Source organism: Oryzias latipes, chromosome 12 (genome assembly GCF_002234675.1).
Source record: "Oryzias latipes chromosome 12, ASM223467v1".
Taxonomy (NCBI): Eukaryota; Metazoa; Chordata; class Actinopteri; order Beloniformes; family Adrianichthyidae; genus Oryzias; species Oryzias latipes.
The window spans coordinates 30116755-30138627 of record NC_019870.2 but is presented as its reverse complement, the minus strand read 5'-3'; the positions used below and the strand labels follow the sequence as shown (position 1 = coordinate 30138627).

At 45.2% G+C, this 21873-nt stretch overlaps 1 protein-coding gene across 1 annotated transcript in view; it reads right to left on the bottom strand.

Moving 5' to 3' along the window:
* The window catches only part of ntmt1 (N-terminal Xaa-Pro-Lys N-methyltransferase 1), a 34859-nt gene extending 30620 nt beyond the window's left edge, over window positions 1-4239 (bottom strand). Inside the window, exons 1-2 of the mRNA XM_023960817.1 lie at window positions 4165-4239; window positions 3673-3767 (exon numbers count right to left, since the gene is read on the bottom strand). The gene's annotated coding sequence lies outside the window, so the exon portion shown is untranslated. The remainder of the gene's footprint in view (window positions 1-3672; window positions 3768-4164) is intronic.
* Window positions 4240-21873: the final 17634 nt, after the last annotated feature.

Here is a 21873-nt window from a genome sequence, read left to right as displayed (position 1 = left end):
AACATGGCAGTCTTGATCCCGCCTTTTGTCGAAGTGTCCTTGGGCAAGACACTGAACTCCACACACACAAATATATATGAAACAAACACTCCGCTCTCACCCTCCGCTGGTGGTTTCTCCTCCAAGTTCGGGTCCTCTACCAGAGGCCTGGGAGCTTGAGGGTCCTGCAGTATCTTAACTGTTCCTGTTCTTTTCTGGACTGAGAGGTCTGAGGTCTTTCCAGGTATCTGGAAATCTTTCCAGCCACTCCTCCAGCTTGGGGGTTACTGCCCCGAGTGCTCCAGTTGCCACAGGCACCACTGTCACCTTCACTTTCCAGGCTTTCTCCAGTTCTTCTCTGAGTCCCTGGTATTTCTCCAGCTTCTCATGTTCCTTCTTCCTGATGTTCCCATCGCTTGGCACTGCCGCATCCACCACAACGGCTTTCCTCTGTTCTTTATCCACCACTACAATGTCTGGTTGGTTCGCCATTACCATCCTAGTCTGGATCTGGAAGTCCCACAGGATCTTTGCCCTCTCATTCTCTACCACCTTCAGAGGTGTTTCCCATTTTGACCTTGGGGTTTCTAGTCCATATTCTGCACACATGTTCCTGTATATTATTCCAGCCACTTGATTGTGGCGCTCCATGTATGCTTTACCTGCCAGCATCTTACACCCTGCAGTTATGTGCTGGATTGTTTCAGGCAACTATCCTCCAGCACTGTATCCTCTGCTCTCCATTGCCTGAGACATTCCCTGAGCACACTGTCAGTTGGGGCCTTGAGCTTGATGTACTCATGCATCTTGGATGTTTTATCCTGGATAGTGGCTTCTACGCTCACTAGTCCTCGACGTCCTTCCTTGCAGCTAGCATACAGTCTCAGGGGGCTGGATTTGGGATGGAACTCTCCATGCATGGTGAGGAGCTTTCGTGTTTTAACATCCGTGGTCTGTATCTCTTCCTTTGGCCATCTTATTATTCCTGCAGGGTATCTGATAACTGGCAGTGCGTAGCTGTTTGTTGCCCGGGTCTTGTTCTTGCCATTGAGCTGGCTTCTCAGGACTTGCCTTACTCGTTGGAGGTATTTAGCTGTTGCAGCTTTCCTTGTTGCCATTTGCTTGTGGAATTCCAAGGTACTTGTAACTGTCCTCAATGTCTGCTATTGTTCCTTCGGGTAGTCAGACCCCTCCTTTGTGGACTTTACCATTTACCATCTCTGGTTTGCTGGATGTTTATCTAATACATATTGAAAGAAATTTCTGGTCTTCTGAAGAAAGTTTGTTAAAAATAAACATCATGCGCATCATTTCAGCAATAAGACGTGGGTTATCGTTACACAGGCAGCATTGTGACGAAGTGACAAATACAATGTCAGTTGCTGTTGTAAGGAATTCCATTCAATTCCATTTTATTTGTATAGCCCAAAATCACAACAGCAGTCGCCTCTATGGGCTTCGTACTGGTAATTGTAAAGTAAACATAAAATCATAAGGATCATGAATACATAAAATTCAATGGGAAAATTCTAAACTGAACTAAACAGACTAAACTACACTGGGCATCTCTGCCCTTAGAACCCCCCTCTCTGTAAGGAAAAGCTCCTAAAACAAATACGGATTCTGGAAAAAAAGAAGAAACCTCAGGGGTGTCCACATGAAGGAGGGATCCTCCCCCAGGACGGACGCACTAGAAGTCAGTTTACAATTTGGAAGAACCTATTGGGAACCTAATATATTGTGTGAAACTTGAAACAGAAATGTTTAAGTCCCGCTCCAATCATCTTTTGATATGTGGTAAAAGTATTCCCTGTAGTATTTTAATAGCATTATGCCTTTTTTTTCATCCAAAGTAAAAAAGCTGCGTTTTGAGGACATAGTTTCTGCAGAGTGGCAGGCGTTCTTTGGAAATTCGCTTTGGTGGGCACAGGCGCACAGATTGGCATATGGACGCACAAAGGCGCACGCAGCGTTCTTCTCTAAAGAAGCATCAAACCCAAACCTTTTCATTCTCACAAAGCACCGAGCCCCGGTGGGTGTGCTCCAGTGACAAATCAACAAACAAGCCAGAGTAGGGACCACAACCATTCAGCCTACAACAACCGTTCGGGGTCCTTCGACTAGTGCTGACGTCCCATTATGTGATTGGCTGTTTGTTGGTCTGATGACGTGTCAGATAGTGATTAGTCTGGACAAATTATGATACTACCATAGGAGAAGATATTATGAAGTCTGTTGTAAACAAGCAGAGCTCCGACACAGAGTAAGAGTATCTTCTAAATGTGCTTTTATTATGATTATTATTAAGTGCATTGCAGCCGAGCGGACTGCGGTCTGAACCCTTCTCCGGACCGAACACTGTAACAAAGAACCATCCCTGCCTGCAAACACGAAGCTACGAGACTGCAGCTGCTCAGACACACGGTTCTCTGTGGAGCAGCAGGTTCATTCTAACAGCCACAGATCTTTTTACAAAGTGGGTTGTGGTAAAATCTCTCCTGAAACATTACAAAGAATAATGTCAGACACAACTTACAAAGGAAAAGAACTTTATAATACAAAAGGAAACGTGAAATGTAAATATGTAGAGCCCGAGCAGATGTGGACGCTATGTAGTTTGTCCAAGTGGGGCCACCGTAGTGTGACGTTATCATCAGTCCAAAGGACCCCGAACGGTTATTGCAGGCCGAATGGTTACGGTACTTACACTGAGCTGGATATTACAGCATGATGGCTGATTTAACTGGTATCTACGATGTAATTATTTACTTTTTTAAAGTAAGATTCCCAACACTGTTTATCACTAGTTTTAATATTTAGTTTCCTGTTGTAACTTAGAAAAAACATTTGTGATTTGAACAAAGATCATTTCTTAAAAAATGTTCAAGTTGTGAATAAATAACCTCAAGTAGAAATAAACATTAGGGCTTTGATAAAAAGTCGATCCTTTAACCCTTGTGCTATCTTAGATGACCCCCCCCCCTTCCATTGAGGTGTTCTCCCTACCATGACAAAGGTGGATAAAGGTGGAAAGATTTCATGTAATCCATGGACACCAGTGAAGATCACAAATCATTGAAGAAAAAAGGTTCAGAGCACTGTCTAGTGGGTCTAGATGACCCAGTCCCAATGGTAAAGTGCCTAGGATAGAACAAGGGTTAATAAACACAGGGAACAACTGTTTTATATTGAAATACACAGAAGATCTTTCCAAAGAATATGTTTGGCCAGTGGAAGTCTAATTTGGCTGGTAAACTTTGGATGTCACAGACCATACTGGCAGGTATTTAGTGGCATTTCTTTGTGGGCGGCACGGTGGTGGAGTGGTAAGCGCTCTTTCCTCACAACAAGGAGGTTCAAGTCCGGGCTGGGGGACCTAAACCCTCTCTGTGTGGAGTTTGCATTGCGTTCTCCCCGTGCATGTGTGCTTTTTCTCCAGCTTCCTCCCCCCATCCAAAAACATGCTTCATAGGTTAATTGGTTAATCTAACTTGTTGTGAGTGTGTGGGTGTGTGATTGCAGACACTCTAGCCTGTGAGACAGGTGACCTGTACAGGGTGTCCCCTGCCTTTGCCCACAAGTGGCCGCGATAGGCCCCAGCAGCCCCGTGACCCCAAAAGGGATCAAACGGAAGAAGATGGATGAAATCATTTCTTTGCATTTGCAGAGTTTCTCGTCTTTTTGCACACTTACTTTGCTTTGCTGCAATTGAGGGTCTCAGCCAGCGTATGATCAGCTCTACAGTCCGTCCCAAGAGCTACGGCCTCACTCGTGTGTGTGAATCATCACTGTTGATGAAGGTGGAAGACCATTACTACATAAGTATTTGGAATTTGGCGGTCATCTCAACTTCTTATAAGTAGGTCAAGCAGCACCGAAAGCTGGGCTTTAAGTAAAACTTCTCTGTCCAATTTTCACGTCAGAACTTTGTTGCAGATCTTCTTTGTCCAAAGAATTTTGTCTGGGAAACAGATCTCTGACTGGGCCTACATGCAGAACAGCAGTTTGGAGGACCCAGCCTTCTCAAGGTCTTTTGGAGGAGCACTAAAGAGGGGCACTGTTGATGGGAGACTCTGTCTGGCAGCTGAAAGGGAGCGATGGAAGGAATGGCCTCCCTGATCTACCTGAAGATGTTGTTGGATATGTGTACTCGTCACAGATTTACGCTTGCAATGTTTTCTGTACCTGTTTAACTTCAACTGATGATATTGTTGGGTGGTGGGAGAAATATTTTGAGGCTCTCTTTAACCCTTTTGACACACCATCTGTTGAAGAAGCAGAAACTGTGGACTCTGGGGTGGGGGCTGTAGCCGTAAAACACACTTCTGAACATCTCACCTGTTCATAACGTTGTGGTCATATTCCATGAAAGCTGCACAGCAATGACCACGTTAACACAATGACCCTGCTGCATGCCGCTGTGCTGCTCCCCTGTGGCCTGATCAGCGTATCGCAGTCCAAGATCTTTGGACATCAGGCCTTCCAACGACCTGTGGAGGAAGTGTTCCCAATTATACAAGATGATCTGAAGGTGAGGGAACAGGCGCCGTCAAATGGTGTTACAGTTTTTCTCAGTCGCTTTAGTACAATTCTCAGATCAGAATTGAAGTTTGCAAATACGTGTGTGCATTTCTCAAAACAATTTGTACAAACAGCAAAACACTATGGATTTCTTGCAAAAGCCTGTAACTTGGTCAAAATCTTTAGTTCATCTCTCAAAACTAAGTCTTTATGTCATTGAACATGTCAGTGCCATCAGAATGTCAAGTCCTTGTGTCATTGTCTATGAACAAGACAGTCAAATGACTTAGTCATGTTGTCAATATAACTGTGTACTTTAGAGGGAGGTTCTGATGGAAACTATGGCTAAAGTTTGGATGACAATTATTGTAAAATGGAAGTTAAACCTTTTTTGTTTGATTGCAAGAGACTGGACAAGATTCACATTTACACTTTCATTGTTCATATTGTAATTTGTTGACAGACCATGTCACACCAACATAGAAAAAACCCACTGCAAACAGTAACACAAAGGGAAAAAAAAGATAGGACAATATTCTGTACAACAGTCCAGGCAGTGCAGTAGGAATTGGTGTGGTCTCCCTACACCTCTTGTCGTTCCTGTATGTTAGGCCACAAATTCTCATCCACATCACAGCGAATATCCTCTCTTGCAATGCAGCCAAATATGTTTGTCACATTGTGACAACTTGGTCAACCACTATGCAGTTACTGACTTATACGATGAACTAATGACTAGGTGTTTTGAGGAGGAAGACTATTGCACAGTGAACTATAGAATACATTTTGATCAACATGACATAAACAATTGATAATGTAGCAAAGAGCAGAGAATTGTACATAATCATTTGCATGGATGTACCAAAGCAATTGCAACTTGTTCAAAGAAGTGAGAAACTGCTTATATGATGTGCACAAGTGACATCATGATGTGAAGATTGAACAAATAGTTTTGGGAATTTCATTCTGATCTGAGAATTGTACTAAAGCGACTGAGAAAAACTGTAATTAAAAACAAGTTGGATTTAAATACTGATCTTTAGATCATGTTATTATGTAAACACATTTTAAATAAAACAGTCATTCAATACAAACACACAAAAAAATGGTGATACAAATACTGAAACAACTCTTTAAAAGAATCTGTATGTTTTAAGACAAAGTAACAAGAAACACGTCAACGGGTTACAAAAACATGATTTACTGCCAAAAGGATAGATGGATGGACGGACGGACGGACTGACGGACAGATAGATGGAAAATGACTTTTCTGCTTTTCTACAGAGCCTCTAGAACAGTCTGTGTATTCTCTTGCTTTCTCTGTCTTTCTTTTTATCCTCCTCCTGCACCCCCCCCCACACACACACATATTCCCCATTCCCGCTCACACACCATCATCCCTTCCTCCCCAGCTTGCTCCTCTTTGCTGTGGTGCCTCTATAATTCAAATTCTGTCATGCTGTTTCCAGACTGCTGGCTCCAGCCCCCAACACCCCTCCCCCCAACACAGACACACACACGAACACACACACACACACTGATGTCCCCCGTAATCTGGCTTTTTCTCTTTCTTCTTCTCTCATGTAAAAGAAAAGAAAAGTGGAAAAGAGGGACAAAGCTGACAGAACCACACAGGCCAAGAGACACCAAACTGAACCAAACAGCAAAACAGGTTGAACGGCAAACAATTGGAGACTTGTTGGAACATAGATAATCATCTATGGTCCTCTTTTCTCCTTCATGTTAGTGTGAGTGGAGACTCTATTTCTTCATCAGATGGTCATCCCAAAATGATACACAAATGGTTTAAGGCATCTAATCAAGATTTGAGATAATTACAAATGAATTGTGTCTAATAAACCAACATCACTATGCCATATAAAAAACGCCCCTCTCACCCTCTCACGGGTGGTTTCTCCTCCAAACTGGGGTCCTCTACCAGAGGCCTGGGAGCTTGAGGGTCCTGCAGTATCTTAGCTGTTCCTGTTCTTTTCTGGACTGAGAGGTCTGAGGTCTTTCCAGGTATCTGTTGTAGCCACTCCTCCAGCTTGGGGGTTAATGCCCCCAGTGCTCCAATTACCACAGGCACCACTGTCACCTTCACTTTCCAGGCTTTCTCCAGTTCTTCTCTGAGTCCCTGGTATTTCTCCACTTTCTCATGTTCCTTCTTCCTGATGTTCCCATCGCTTGGCACTGCCACATCCACCACAACGGCTTTCCTCTGTTCTTTATCCACCACTACAATGTCTGGTTGGTTCGCCATTACCATCCTATCAGTCTGGATCTGGAAGTCCCACAGGATCTTTGCCCTCTCATTCTCTATCACCTTCAGAGGTGTTTCCCATTTTGACCTTGGGGTTTCCAGTTCATATTCTGCACACATGTTCCTGTATATTATTCCAGCCACTTGATTGTGGCGCTCCATGTATGCTTTACCTGCCAGCATCTTACATCCTGCAGTTATGTAATGGATTGTTTCGGGCACCTCTTTACATAGCCTACACCTTGGGTCTTGTCTGGTGTGGGAGATCTACACCTTGGGTCTTGTCTGGTGTGGTAGATCTACACCTTGGGTCTTGTCTGGTGTGGTAGATCTACACCTTGGGTCTTGTCTGGTGTGGGAGATCTACACCTTGGGTCTTGTCTGGTGTGGGAGAATTTACACCTTGGGTCTTGTCTGGTGTGATAGATCTACACCTTGGGTCTTGTCTGGTGTGGTAGATCTACACCTTGAGTCTTGTCTGGTGTGGTAGATCTACACCTTGGGTCTTGTCTGGTGTGATAGATCTTCACCTTGGGTCTTGTCTGGTGTGATAAATCTACACCTTGGGTCTTGTCTGGTGTGGTGGATCTACACCCTGGGTTTCGTCTGGTGTGGTAGATCTACACCTTGGGTCTTGTCTGGTGTGGTAGATCTACACCTTGGGTCTTGTCTGGTGTGATAGATCTACACCTTGGGTCTTGTCTGGTGTGATAGATCTACACCTTGGGTCTTGTATGGTGTGGTTGATCTACACTGTGGGTCCTGTCTGGTGTAGTAGATCTACACTTTGGGTCTTGTCTGGTGTGGTAGATCTGCACCTTGATAGACCTACACCTTGGGTCTTGTCTGGTGTGGTAGATCTACACCTTGGGTCTTGTCTGGTGTGGTAGATCTGCACCTTGGGTCTTGTCTGGTGTGGTAGATCTGAGCTTCTATCGCTCTGGTGCTCAGGGCTTGTTCCTGGGCTGCCAGGATGAGCGCTTCAGTGCTGTCCTGTAGACCAGCCCTTTCTAGCCATTGGTAGGACTTATTGATATCAGCCACTTCAGTTATGGTCCGGTGGTACATCCCATGCAGGGGTTTGTCCTCCCATGAGGATCTGTCCTCCAGCACTGTATCCTCTGCTCTCCCTTGCCTGAGACATTCACTGAGCACACTGTCAGTTGGGGCCTTGAGCTTGATGTATTCATGGATCTTGGATGTTTCATCCTGGATAGTGGCTTCTACGCTCAGTAGTCCTCGACGTCCTTCCTTGCGGCTAGCATACAGTCTCAGGGTGCTGGATTTGGGATGGAACCCTCCATGAATGGTAAGGAGCTTTCGTGTTTTAACATCCGTGGTCTGTATCTCTTCCTTTGGCCATCTTATTATTCCTGCAGGGTATCTGATAACTGGCAGTGCGTAGCTGTTTATTGCCCGGGTCTTATTCTTTCCATTGAGCTGGCTTCTCAGGACTTGCCTTACTCGTTGGAGGTATTTAGCTGTTGCAGCTTTCCTTGTTGCCTGCTCCAGGTTGCCATTTGCCTGTGGGATTCCAAGGTACTTGTAACTGTCCTCAATGTCTGTTATTGTTCCTTCTGGGAGTGAGACCCCTCCTGTGTGGACTACCTTGCCTCTCTTTGTCACCATCCGGTTGCATTTCTGGAGCCCGAATGACATCCCAGTGTCAGTACTGTAGATCCTGGTGGTGTGGATCAGGGAGTCAATGTCACGCTCACTCTTAGCATATAGCTTGATGTCATCCATGTATAGGAGGTGACTGATGTTGGCCCCATTTCTGAGTCGGTATCCATAGCCAGTCTTATTGATTATTTGGCTGAGGGGGTTGAGACCTATGCAGAACAGCAGTGGGGACAGAGCGTCACCTTGGTATATGCCACATTTGATGGACACTTGTGCAAGTGGCTTCCATTGGCTTCAAGGGTGGTTTTCCACAGCTTCATGGAGTTTCCTATGAAGGCTCTTAGAGTCCTGTTGATGTTGAACAGCTCCAAGCATTCAGTGATCAATGTGTGTGGCATTGAGTCATAGGCCTTCTTGTAATCAATCCAGGCTGTGCACAGGTTGGTGTGTCGTGACTTACAGTCTTGAGCGACTGTTCTGTCGACCAGGAGTTGGTGTTTGGCTCCTCTGGAGTCTCTACCAATGCCCTTCTGTGTGTTACTCATGAATTGATCCATGTGCCTATTTATCTTGGTTGCAATGATGTCTGACATGAGCTTCCATGTTGTGTAGAGACAGGTTATTGGCCGGTAGTTGGATGGGACTGCACCCTTTGAGGGATCCTTCTGGATCAGGATAGTTCGCCCTTCCGTTAGCCATTTAGGGTGAGTCCCATCTCTTAGCAGCTGGTTCATTTGTGCTGCCAGGCGCTCGTGGAGTGCGATAAGCTTCTATAGCCAGTAGGCATGTATCATGTCAGGGCCCGGTGCTGTCCAGTTCTTCATACCTGAGACTCTTTCTTGGCTGTCTGCCACTGTGATGGTTACTGGATTCTGTTCAGGGAGGTTTCTATGTTCTTTTCTCAGAGAGACCAGCCACTGGGCATTGCTGTTATGTGCTGTCTCTTTCTCCCATATACTTCAATTGTATAATGTCATGTGGCGCCAACTGCTAAGCCTCTTTTTTGCTGCACATAAATGGATACAGATTTATCTCTATTATAATTAGTCATCAATGTGTTCAGGTGATTTTCCATCCACTGGGTGCATTTTGCTGAGAGGCATGCACTTGGCAGTTCACCATACTGGGCAAGGAGAGGGTGACACTGAGATGAACCAGATCTATCTGCAGAACAGATTGATAGGTAGAGTTCACTACATTGTGCATCTCAGTAAGAAACTTTAATCATTTCTTAACAAGTATTTTTAGATATTGGATTTAGATAAAGGAAATGCATAAATCAAGTCAGACATTTGAGAAACACATATGGACTGTCCGGCACATTCAAAAACCTCTTTAAAGGCCTACTCTGATTACCTTTTGAACTCTTTTAAAATAGGTTCCCAGTTATCTTTTATTTGTGATCATGCCATTTTTACCCATAATCAAAAAACATGTTTTTCTCAGACATACACTTCATTAGATCCACCTTGCTTACCAGGTTGGGCCTCCTTTTGCTTTCAGAACTCCCGTAATGGCCCCAAAGTTTTCAAAGAAAGTATCCCCCACACCATGACACCACCACCACCAGCCTGAACCGTTGGTACAAGGCAGGATGGATCCATGCTTTCATGTTCTTGAGGCCAAATTCTGAGCCCACCATCTGAATGTGGCAGCAGAAATGGAGACTCATCAGATCAGACAATTTTTTCCTTCTTCTATGGTCCAGTTTTGGTGAGTCTGTGTGAATTGTAAATCCAAGAGATGGTTGTGGGTGAAAATCCCAGTAGATCAGCAGTTTCTGAAGTCCTCAGACCAGCCCGTCTGGCAACAACAACCACATTCATGTATTGAGTTGCTGTCGTGTGATTGGCTGATTAGAAATGTGCGTTAACGAGCAGCTGGACAGGTGTACCTAATAAAGTGGCCGGTAAGTGTAGTTTCTTAAGAGCGGCAGGAGTTCAACAGAAATTCGCCTTTGAGTTGTGGACGGTACCGTTGGAGCGGAGCAACCCTAAACCCCCCTTCCTCTCAGTTATCTGTTTAAATCTATCCTGCTATCTTACAGCTCCTCACAACCCCAAGCTAACAGTAACGGTGTAACAAAAATGGCGAGCAATATCAGATCTATTCAGCCGTATAGTTTAGATCCAGATTCCACGAGGAAAACAAAGACATACAGTGAGGTAAAAAAGTATTCAGTCAGTCACCAACTGTGCAAGTTCTCCCACTTTAAAACATGAGAGGCCTGTAATTTTCATCATAGGCAAACCTCACCTATGAGAGACAAAATTAGAAATAATATGGTGGAAAATAAGTATTTGGTTAATAACAAATGTTTAACTCAATACTTTATTATATACTCTTTGTCGGCAATGACAGCAGTTTTACGTTTTCTGCAAATCTTCACCATGTTTTCACAGACTGTTGCTGGTATTTTGGTCCATTCCTCCATGCAGATCTGCTCTAGAGCAGTGATGTTTTGGCCCATTCCTCTATGCAGATCTCCTCTAGAGCAATGATGTTTTGGCCCATTCCTCCATGCAGATCTCCTCTAGAGCAGTGATGTTTTGGCCCATTCCTCCATGCAGATCTCCTCTAGAGCAATGATGTTTTGGCCCATTCCTCCATGCAGATCTCCTCTAGAGCAGTGATGTTTTGGCCCATTCCTCCATGCAGATCTCCTCTAGATCAGTGATGTTTTTGGGTTGTCACTGAACAACATAGACTTTCTCCTTCTTTCTCTTTCGGCTTTTCCGCCACAGCGAACTAGTCGCATGTTAAACTTGGCAATGTTTTACACCGGATGCCCTTCCTGACGCAACCTTCTCAAAGCAACCGCGCTTGGGACCGGCACAGAAGTAGAGAAGGGAACAGGGAGCAGCCCGGATTCGAACCCTGGTTTCACGGACGGAAGGCGCTGCAAACCAGCACGAGCTAAACCGGCTCCCAACAACACAGACTTTTTACTCCCTCCAAATATTTTCTATGAGGTTGAGATCTGGAGACTGGCTAGGCCACTCCAGGACCTTGAAATGCTTCTTATGAAGCCACTTCTTTGTTACCCGGGCAACGTGTTTGGGATCGTTGTCATGCTGAAAGACCCAGCCATGTTTCATCTTCAATGCTAATGGAAGAATGTGGTCACTCAAAATCTGACCATACACAGCCCCATTCATTCTTTCCTTTACACGGATCAGTCGTTCTGGTCCGTTTGCTGAAAATACCCCCACAGCATGATGCTTCCACCCCCATGCTTCACAGTATGTCTGGTGTTCTTTGGATGCAGCTCAGCATTCTTTCTCCTCCAAACAGTAGAGTTCTTACCAAAAGTTCTATTTTGGTTTCATCTGACCATAGGGCATTCTCCCAATCCTCTTCTGGATCCTCCAAATGCTCTCTAGCAGACTGTAGACGGGCCTGCACATGTACTGGCTTTAGCAGGGGGACACGTCTGGCCCTGCAGGGTTTGAGTCCCTGGTGGTGTAGTGTGTTACTGATGGTAGCCTTTGTTACTTCTCCGCAGGTCATTCTCTAGGTCCCCCGTGGGGTTCTGGGATGTTTGCTCACGTTCTTGGGATCATTGTGACCCCACAGGGTAAGATCTTGGGGGGAGACCCAGATGGAGGGAGATCATCAGTGGTCTTTAATGTCTTTATGTCTCACAGGTGATTTCTTCACACCAAGCTGCTTACTTGTTGCAGATTCAGTCTTCCAGCCTGGTGAAGGTCAACAATTTGGTTTCTGGTGTCCTTAGACAGCTCTTTGGTCATAGTGGAGTTTGGAGTGTGACTGTTTGAGCTTGTGGACAAGTGTCTTTATATAGATAACCATTCCATCATGTGACATTAATACAGGTAACCAGTGGAGGACAGAGGATCCTCTACAGAAGAAGTTACAGGTCTGTGAGAGACAGAAGTCCTGCTTGTTTGTTGATAACCAAATACTTATTTTCCACCATCATATACACATAATTTTCAATAATAATAATACATTTTATTTGTATAGCGCTTTATATGACACACATAGACGCTTTATATCACGGGAGTAAAAACAGTCAAAAACAAGCGCTAATAAAATAAAAATAAAAACATTGAAACGACAGGTTAAGAATTAAAAATGATTTTGTCATTTTGTTTCTTTTATAGTTGAGGTTGAAAATTAAGGTGAAAATTACGGGCCTCTCATCTTTAGAAGTGGGAGAACTTGCACAATTGATGGCTGACTGAAGACTTTTTGGCCCCACTGTGCATGGATCTGTCTGCAAGTGGATGGAATGGAGTGGAGGAGGGAGCTTGTGGCCCCGCCCAGCGTATGTTCTATACATAGAAATATATAGAAACACAGCTCTAATTTTAGTTTTCCAAAAAATGTCCTCTTTCAGTAGCTGCGTTTACACGGACAAAAGTAATCAGAAGGAAAATGCGGCATGTAAACACAGATACACAGATAGGTGGTTATGCTGATTGTTTATCCGATGGTTGTTCATGTAAACAGTTCATTCCGATCGTGTGTCACTACTGCTCTGGTTTACGTCATGCATAGACGGTGTTTCACTCCAGAGAAAGCTTTGGAGCTCATACGGGACCGACCAGCTGCTCTGCGGACGCCCCGTGCAAAGCGCGGCTCCGCTCTCTCCCCGCTGGCTCTTCGCCTCTCTTTCACCCCTCATGAGGGGGATGCCAGAGAGAGGAGCGCTTCATGCCCCGTGACCCAGCACCCGAGCTCTGTGTCCGTGTTCAGGTGCTGGTGGACCGAGTGAACTGTGTCTCAGAGTCTGAGCAGCGCAGCCGGATTTATTAATGTGTGTTTGAGGGGAGGGGAGGATGCTTTGTTACGTGTGCGTTTTGTTGTTTTGTTATGTGTTGGAGACTTGGATGGACTGTGATCCGTCCCGCCGCTCTGGGTTAGCGGCTGCCGGCTTCAGGAGAGCCGGCTCACACAATGGCATTGGGGCGGTGTGTGAGCTTAGAGCAGAAATGCCTCTTAGTGCTGAGAAACTGTTCAAACAATCACATGGATTTGTGTTTCCAGTTGTGTCCCAAAAAAATAGAGGCTGAGGTTATTCCCACATATTTACGTGCAGCCAAGATGCAGATTGTAGCATTTACCGCATGGAGTAAATTTTATGTTCATATATAGGCTAAATGTTGTTAGCGCGCGTTAGCCTCTCCTAGCCCTGGCTTCTTCAAGCTCCGTTCTTCCACAAAAAAGCACTGAAAAATAAAACGATGAGCGAACAGGCACTTCATAATATTGATAACATTAATAAAAGCACGTTTGGAAGATCGTCTCGTATATTACCGAGCTGCTGCATAAATGTATGTGGCAGCTGTTTGTTTACAACGGGACTCATGTCCTCTTCCGGGATTTTTTAGCACTACTGCTTTCTGTCTTTGTAATAAAACGCCTCATCTGTAATACAGAAGTATCTTAGTGTAATCTTATTGTGTAGTTTTTAATCATTGGTACATAAACAACAATGTTCAAATAAACATGTAACTAATAAACATAATTAACAAACATTTACTGAGATATATATATATATATATATATATATATATATATATATATATATATATATATATATATATATATATATATATATATATATAAAACGCCCCTCTCACCCTCCGCGGGAGGTTTCTCCTCCAAGCTCGGGTCCTCTACCAGAGGCCTGGGAGCTTGAGGGTCCTGCGCAGTATCTTAGCTGTTCCTAGCACTGCGCTTTTCTGGACTGAGAGGTCTGAGGTCTTTCCAGGTATCTGTTGTAGCCACTCCTCCAGCTTGGGGGTTAATGCCCCCAGTGCTCCAATTACCACAGGCACCACTGTCACCTTCACTTTCCAGGCTTTCTCCAGTTCTTCTCTGAGTCCCTGGTATTTCTCCAGCTTCTCATGTTCCTTCTTCCTGATGTTCCCATCGCTTGGCACTGCCACATCCACCACAACGGCTTTCCTCTGTTCTTTATCCACCACTACAATGTCTGGTTGGTTCGCCATTACCATCCTATCAGTCTGGATCTGGAAGTCCCACAGGATCTTTGCCTTCTTATTCTCTACCACCTTCGGAGGTGTTTCCCATTTTGACCTTGGGGTTTCCAGTTCATATTCTGCACACATGTTCCTGTATATTATTCCAGCCACTTGATTGTGGCGCTCCATGTATGCTTTCCCTGCCAGCATCTTACACCCTGCAGTTATGTGCTGGATTGTTTCAGGCGCTTCTTTGCACAGCCTACACCTTGGGTCTTGTCTGGTGTGGTAGATCTGAGCCTCTATTGCTCTGGTGCTCAGGGCTTGTTCCTGGGCTGCCAGGATGAGCGCTTCGGTGCTGTCCTGTAGGCCAGCCCTTTCTAGCCATTGGTAGGACTTCTTGATATCAGCCACTTCAGTTATGGTCCGGTGGTACATCCCATGCAGGGGTTTGTCCTCCCATGAGGATCTGTCCTCCAGCACTGTATCCTCTGCTCTCCATTGCCTGAGACATTCACTGAGCACACTGTCAGTTGGGGCCTTGAGCTTGATGTATTCATGGATCTTGGATGTTTCATCCTGGATAGTGGCTTCTACGCTCACTAGTCCTCGGCCTCCTTCCTTGCGGCTAGCATACAGTCTCAGGGTGCTGGATTTGGGATGGAACCCTCCATGCATGGTGAGGAGCTTTCGTGTTTTAACATCCGTGGTCTGTATCTCTTCCTTTGGCCATCTTATTATTCCTGCAGGGTATCTGATAACTGGCAGTGCGTAGCTGTTTATTGCCCGGGTCTTATTTTTGCCATTGAGCTGGCTTCTCAGGACTTGCCTTACTCGTTGGAGGTATTTAGCTGTTGCAGCTTTCCTTGTTGCCTGCTCCAGGTTGCCATTTGCCTGTGGAATTCCAAGGTACTTGTAACTGTCCTCGATGTCTGCTATTGTTCCTTCTGGGAGTGAGACCCCCCCTGTGTGGACTACCTTGCCTCTCTTTGTCACCATCCGGCTGCATTTCTCGAGCCCGAATGACATCCCAATGTCAGTACTGTAGATCCTGGTGGTGTGGATCAGGGAGTCAATGTCACGCTCACTCTTAGCATATAGCTTGATGTCATCCATGTAGAGGAGGTGACTGATGTTGGCCCCATTTCTGAGTCGGTATCCATAGCCAGTCTTGGTGATTATTTGACTGAGGAGGTTGAGACCTATGCAGAACAGCAGTGGGGACAGAGCATCACCTTGGTATATCCCACATTTGATGGACACTTGTGCAAGTGGCTTCCCATTGGCTTCAAGGGTGGTTTTCCACAGCTTCATTGAGTTTCCTATGAAGGCTCTTAGAGTCCTGTTGATGTTGTACAGCTCCAAGCATTCAGTGATCAATGTGTGTGGCATTGAGTCATAGGCCTTCTTGTAATCAATCCAGGCTGTGCACAGGTTGGTGTGTCGTGACTTGCAGTCTTGAGCGACTGTTCTGTCGACCAGGAGTTGGTGTTTGGCTCCTCTGGAGTCTCTACCAATGCCCTTCTGTGTGTTACTCATGAATTGATCCATGTGCCTATTTATCTTGGTTGCAATGATGCCTGACATGAGCTTCCATGTTGTGGACAGACAGGTTATTGGCCGGTAGTTGGATGGGACTGCACCCTTTGAGGGATCCTTCTGGATCAGGATCGTTCGCCCTTCCGTTAGCCATTCGGGGTGAGTCCCATCTCTTAGCAGCTGGTTCATTTGTGCTGCCAGGCGCTCGTGGAGTGCAGTGAGTTTCTTCAGCCAGTAGGCATGTATCATGTCAGGGCCCGGTGCTGTCCAGTTCTTCATACCTGAGACTCTTTCTTGGATGTCTGCCACTGTGATGGTTACTGGATTCTGTTCAGGGAGGTTTCTATGTTCTTTTCTCAGAGAGACCAGCCACTGGACATTGCTGTTATATGCTGTCTCTTTCTCCCAGATACTTTTTCAGTACTGTTCAGTTTCTAGCCTTGGTGGGTCTGCTCGGCTGTTTTGACCCTGCCACTGAGCGTACACTTTTGCAGGTTGAGTTGCGAAGAGCCTGTTTATTCGTCTGGCTTCATTGTCTCTTGTGTACCTCTTTAGGCGGATGCTCAAGGCTAGGAGCCTTTGTTTGGCAGTTTCTAGTGCTTCAGGTATGGGCATCTGGCTGTATCTCTTAGGTACTTGCTTTCTCATTGTACCTCTTTGAACCTCTGTCAGCTTACTCACATCCTTCCGAGTTGCCTTGATTTTGGCCTCTAACCGTTGCTTCCATGGTGGGTACTGTTTTCTTCCATGGTTGCTCTTGTAGCCAAGCATCTCAAGGATCACTGCTGCTGAAGTGTAAACCAGTTCATTGGTTTCTGTAATGTTTGTGGTAGGAATTGCCCTCAATGCTTCATTCACAGTTTCCAGTAGACTTTCAGGTACGTCACTTAACCGTCGTAGTTGGTGTCGGGGTAGCCTAGTGTTCATTGTAGACATGATCTTGTCTTTCAGGTCAGTTGCTGCCTCGCTCAGTGTAATTGTGGTTGTTGGGGCTGTGTACCCAATCTCAGGGTGGAAGTGTGGCATAACCTCCTCTCTGACCTGTTGTTCTGGCTCTCCCGTGGCATTGTATTGTATCGCTTCAATCTCAAGTTGTGATAGGAGTTGCCATTCTGTGTGTTACTCATGAATTGATCCATGTGCCTATTTATCTTGGTTGCAATGATGCCTGACATGAGCTTCCATGTTGTGGACAGACAGGTTATTGGCCGGTAGTTGGATGGGACTGCACCCTTTGAGGGATCCTTCTGGATCAGGATCGTTCGCCCTTCCGTTAGCCATTCGGGGTGAGTCCCATCTCTTAGCAGCTGGTTCATTTGTGCTGCCAGGCGCTCGTGGAGTGCAGTGAGTTTCTTCAGCCAGTAGGCATGTATCATGTCAGGGCCCGGTGCTGTCCAGTTCTTCATACCTGAGACTCTTTCTTGGATGTCTGCCACTGTGATGGTTACTGGATTCTGTTCAGGGAGGTTTCTATGTTCTTTTCTCAGAGAGACCAGCCACTGGACATTGCTGTTATATGCTGTCTCTTTCTCCCAGATACTTTTTCAGTACTGTTCAGTTTCTAGCCTTGGTGGGTCTGCTCGGCTGTTTTGACCCTGCCACTGAGCGTACACTTTTGCAGGTTGAGTTGCGAAGAGCCTGTTTATTCGTCTGGCTTCATTGTCTCTTGTGTACCTCTTTAGGCGGATGCTCAAGGCTAGGAGCCTTTGTTTGGCAGTTTCTAGTGCTTCAGGTATGGGCATCTGGCTGTATCTCTTAGGTACTTGCTTTCTCATTGTACCTCTTTGAACCTCTGTCAGCTTACTCACATCCTTCCGAGTTGCCTTGATTTTGGCCTCTAACCGTTGCTTCCATGGTGGGTACTGTTTTCTTCCATGGTTGCTCTTGTAGCCAAGCATCTCAAGGATCACTGCTGCTGAAGTGTAAACCAGTTCATTGGTTTCTGTAATGTTTGTGGTAGGAATTGCCCTCAATGCTTCATTCACAGTTTCCAGTAGACTTTCAGGTACGTCACTTAACCGTCGTAGTTGGTGTCGGGGTAGCCTAGTGTTCATTGTAGACATGATCTTGTCTTTCAGGTCAGTTGCTGCCTCGCTCAGTGTAATTGTGGTTGTTGGGGCTGTGTACCCAATCTCAGGGTGGAAGTGTGGCATAACCTCCTCTCTGACCTGTTGTTCTGGCTCTCCCGTGGCATTGTATTGTATCGCTTCAATCTCAAGTTGTGATAGGAGTTGCCATTCTGTGTGTTACTCATGAATTGATCCATGTGCCTATTTATCTTGGTTGCAATGATGCCTGACATGAGCTTCCATGTTGTGGACAGACAGGTTATTGGCCGGTAGTTGGATGGGACTGCACCCTTTGAGGGATCCTTCTGGATCAGGATCGTTCGCCCTTCCGTTAGCCATTCGGGGTGAGTCCCATCTCTTAGCAGCTGGTTCATTTGTGCTGCCAGGCGCTCGTGGAGTGCAGTGAGTTTCTTCAGCCAGTAGGCATGTATCATGTCAGGGCCCGGTGCTGTCCAGTTCTTCATACCTGAGACTCTTTCTTGGATGTCTGCCACTGTGATGGTTACTGGATTCTGTTCAGGGAGGTTTCTATGTTCTTTTCTCAGAGAGACCAGCCACTGGACATTGCTGTTATATGCTGTCTCTTTCTCCCAGATACTTTTTCAGTACTGTTCAGTTTCTAGCCTTGGTGGGTCTGCTCGGCTGTTTTGACCCTGCCACTGAGCGTACACTTTTGCAGGTTGAGTTGCGAAGAGCCTGTTTATTCGTCTGGCTTCATTGTCTCTTGTGTACCTCTTTAGGCGGATGCTCAAGGCTAGGAGCCTTTGTTTGGCAGTTTCTAGTGCTTCAGGTATGGGCATCTGGCTGTATCTCTTAGGTACTTGCTTTCTCATTGTACCTCTTTGAACCTCTGTCAGCTTACTCACATCCTTCCGAGTTGCCTTGATTTTGGCCTCTAACCGTTGCTTCCATGGTGGGTACTGTTTTCTTCCATGGTTGCTCTTGTAGCCAAGCATCTCAAGGATCACTGCTGCTGAAGTGTAAACCAGTTCATTGGTTTCTGTAATGTTTGTGGTAGGAATTGCCCTCAATGCTTCATTCACAGTTTCCAGTAGACTTTCAGGTACGTCACTTAACCGTCGTAGTTGGTGTCGGGGTAGCCTAGTGTTCATTGTAGACATGATCTTGTCTTTCAGGTCAGTTGCTGCCTCGCTCAGTGTAATTGTGGTTGTTGGGGCTGTGTACCCAATCTCAGGGTGGAAGTGTGGCATAACCTCCTCTCTGACCTGTTGTTCTGGCTCTCCCGTGGCATTGTATTGTATCGCTTCAATCTCAAGTTGTGATAGGAGTTGCCGTTTGTGGATGTTAGAGCACTGAGCTACCAGTTGTTTGGCAGTTAGCCTTGATTGTGGGTTTCGAAGCATCCATTCATTCCACATTCTCTGCATGTAACCCCTCTGGGTGGGATTACTTGAGTAGTAGCATTCTAACAGAATCTTGTTCTCACATCTAGTCCATTTCCGTCTTGTTCCAGTAGCCCACTTTCCATCAGGGTGCTCTGGTTCCTCAACACCTGACGCAGACCTTGTTTGGCCGGGCGACGTCTGAGCCGGCATGACATGTGGTTTATTGTCTCTCATGTTGTGAGGTAGGCATTAACGTCAAGGGTCTTGCCCAAGGACCCTCACTGGGTGATGTAATTGCCCGTCTTTGTTATGGTAATTGCCCCATTTCCATTGTTATGGTAATTGCCACATTACCATTAGTTGTTCGTTCTGCCCTGGGAATCGAACCCGGGTTTCCTGCATGACAGTCCTGCACCTTACCAACCGAGCTACCCAGCCGGTATACTATATATATATATATATAGTATATATATATAGTATATATAATATATATATATATAGTATATATATATAGTATATATAGTATATATATATATATATATATATATGGGGCCGGTTTAGCCGGTTTAGCTCGTGGGGCCGGTTTAGCCGGTTTAGCTCGTGCCGGTTTGTGGCGCCTTCCGTCCGTGAAACCAGGGTTCAAATCCGGGCTGCTCCCTATTCCCTTCTCCGCTGCTGTGCCGGTCCCAAGCCCGGTTGGATTGAGAGGGTTGCATCAGGAAGGGCATCCGGCGTAAAAACATTGCCAAGTTAACCATGCGATATATATGTATATATATTGGTAAATCTTCAAGACACTGTCGATTCAAAAGTAGCTCAAACGCCAAAAAAGTGTGAGCACCCCTGGTCTAGTGGGTCTACATGACCCAACTCCCAACGTTAAAGTGCCTAGGACAGCACAAGGGTTAAAAATGCCTCGACAATAGAGTGAGTCTTTAAGAAAAGTATAACAAAAAAGAAGGTGGTGAGTCTTTGGGACACATTTATTTCAATAAAAACAGACGAAGTTCCAAGACCTTATGAACAGAACAGAAAAACTCAGTTGTTTGAGAAGTGGACTGAATGATACACCCCCCTACCCATGGTCCAAACAGGAAGTACCTGCTGACTCCAATAAGCCAAAATCCTAAAGACTAGTTATTTCTGTAAACATTGGAGAACAAACAGACTTTGGGAAGTTATGGACTATAATCCAAGGAAAACTGTCACAGATTTATAGCAGAACAACAAATTTACATTTATTCTTTACAATTAAATAAAGGCATCCATTTACACGGTGAGATCTGGGAGAAGTGGAAGAGGCTTTGAATAACCAACAATTCCTAATAAAGAGAGAAAATAGCAATCTTCCAGAACATAGGAGGACTTACAGCAGTTTATAAATGTTTAGAAAAATGTATTATTTACATTATATTTATGTTCTTCTTGAGGAGACAAGCAATTTCAAACATTTTTGGAGAGAAAATCACCAAATCGCCTATTCCTGTGGAGGAAATAGACGAACAGCAGCCTTCATTCCGGACTGAAAGGCAGGCAAGAGAAGGAGACAAAGCTGTAGGGCTGTGAGCAGAATGTGTGCAGTCTTTCTTTTATAGCACCCCCCCCCCCCCCATCCCCTTATCCCCAGTTAGCTGGAGACACCCAGAAAAACATGCTACTTGGGACAAATGTAGGCGAAACAGAGCCACACAAAGGCAGTGCTTGCTCACTAAGCTTGCTAATCGGGCGTCTTTGCTGTGCCTGATGCATGCCTGCCGCAGTTACACAGCAGGCATTGCCATGACGACTGGGGTCTGAGTAATCATTTGTGCAATGACCCCTATTCTCCAGGGGGGAGACGATTGGAGGGTGGGAGTAGAAAGGAATGAAGGCAGGACTAGCAAATGCTGAGGAAGGAGGAGGAAAAGCAGCAAAGACCGAGACGTTAAAAAAACAGATTTTTTTTTCTACTGACAGCGGAAAATTCATTTTTTTAAACAGAGCTCGCGCTGGCAACAGAAGATTTTCTAAACACTGGGATCTAAGAAAAAATGATGAGACTGTGATCAGAGAGAGAAACGTAGAAAGTAACAAAAAACTGGTTTGAGGAATGTGGTTGTGCTGGTCTTTACGATATGCAGTAAAGAGCTGCATTATTTGTGGAGTTGTGCATAAATAGGTCAGTAGGTGGCGCTACAGATTAGTCACAAACTAACCAGAGTGGATGCGTTCTACTGGTAACCTAAAATGTAAGGAGAATTTTACCAGCAATTCATTTCATTTTAGTAGAGACCTTCCTAATTTGAAGCTCAACTTCAAGGTTTTTTTTCTTTGACACAAACCATCGATGTCACACCAAACCGAACACAACATGCTGTCCAGCCTTACAGATTGGTGGAGAATTATTGATCAGAAGACCTAAAAAGAGGATAAATGGTCTTTTTTCACACAAACTTTAAATGACCTATGGATCCTCTTTACTCTTCTGTGCAGATGATTCTTGGTAAAAACCTCCAAACAACTGATGGTCCATTGAAGAGAAATGGAAACATCAGAAGTTATGAAACCTTCATGAAACAGAGCAGCAAACTCAAACTGCC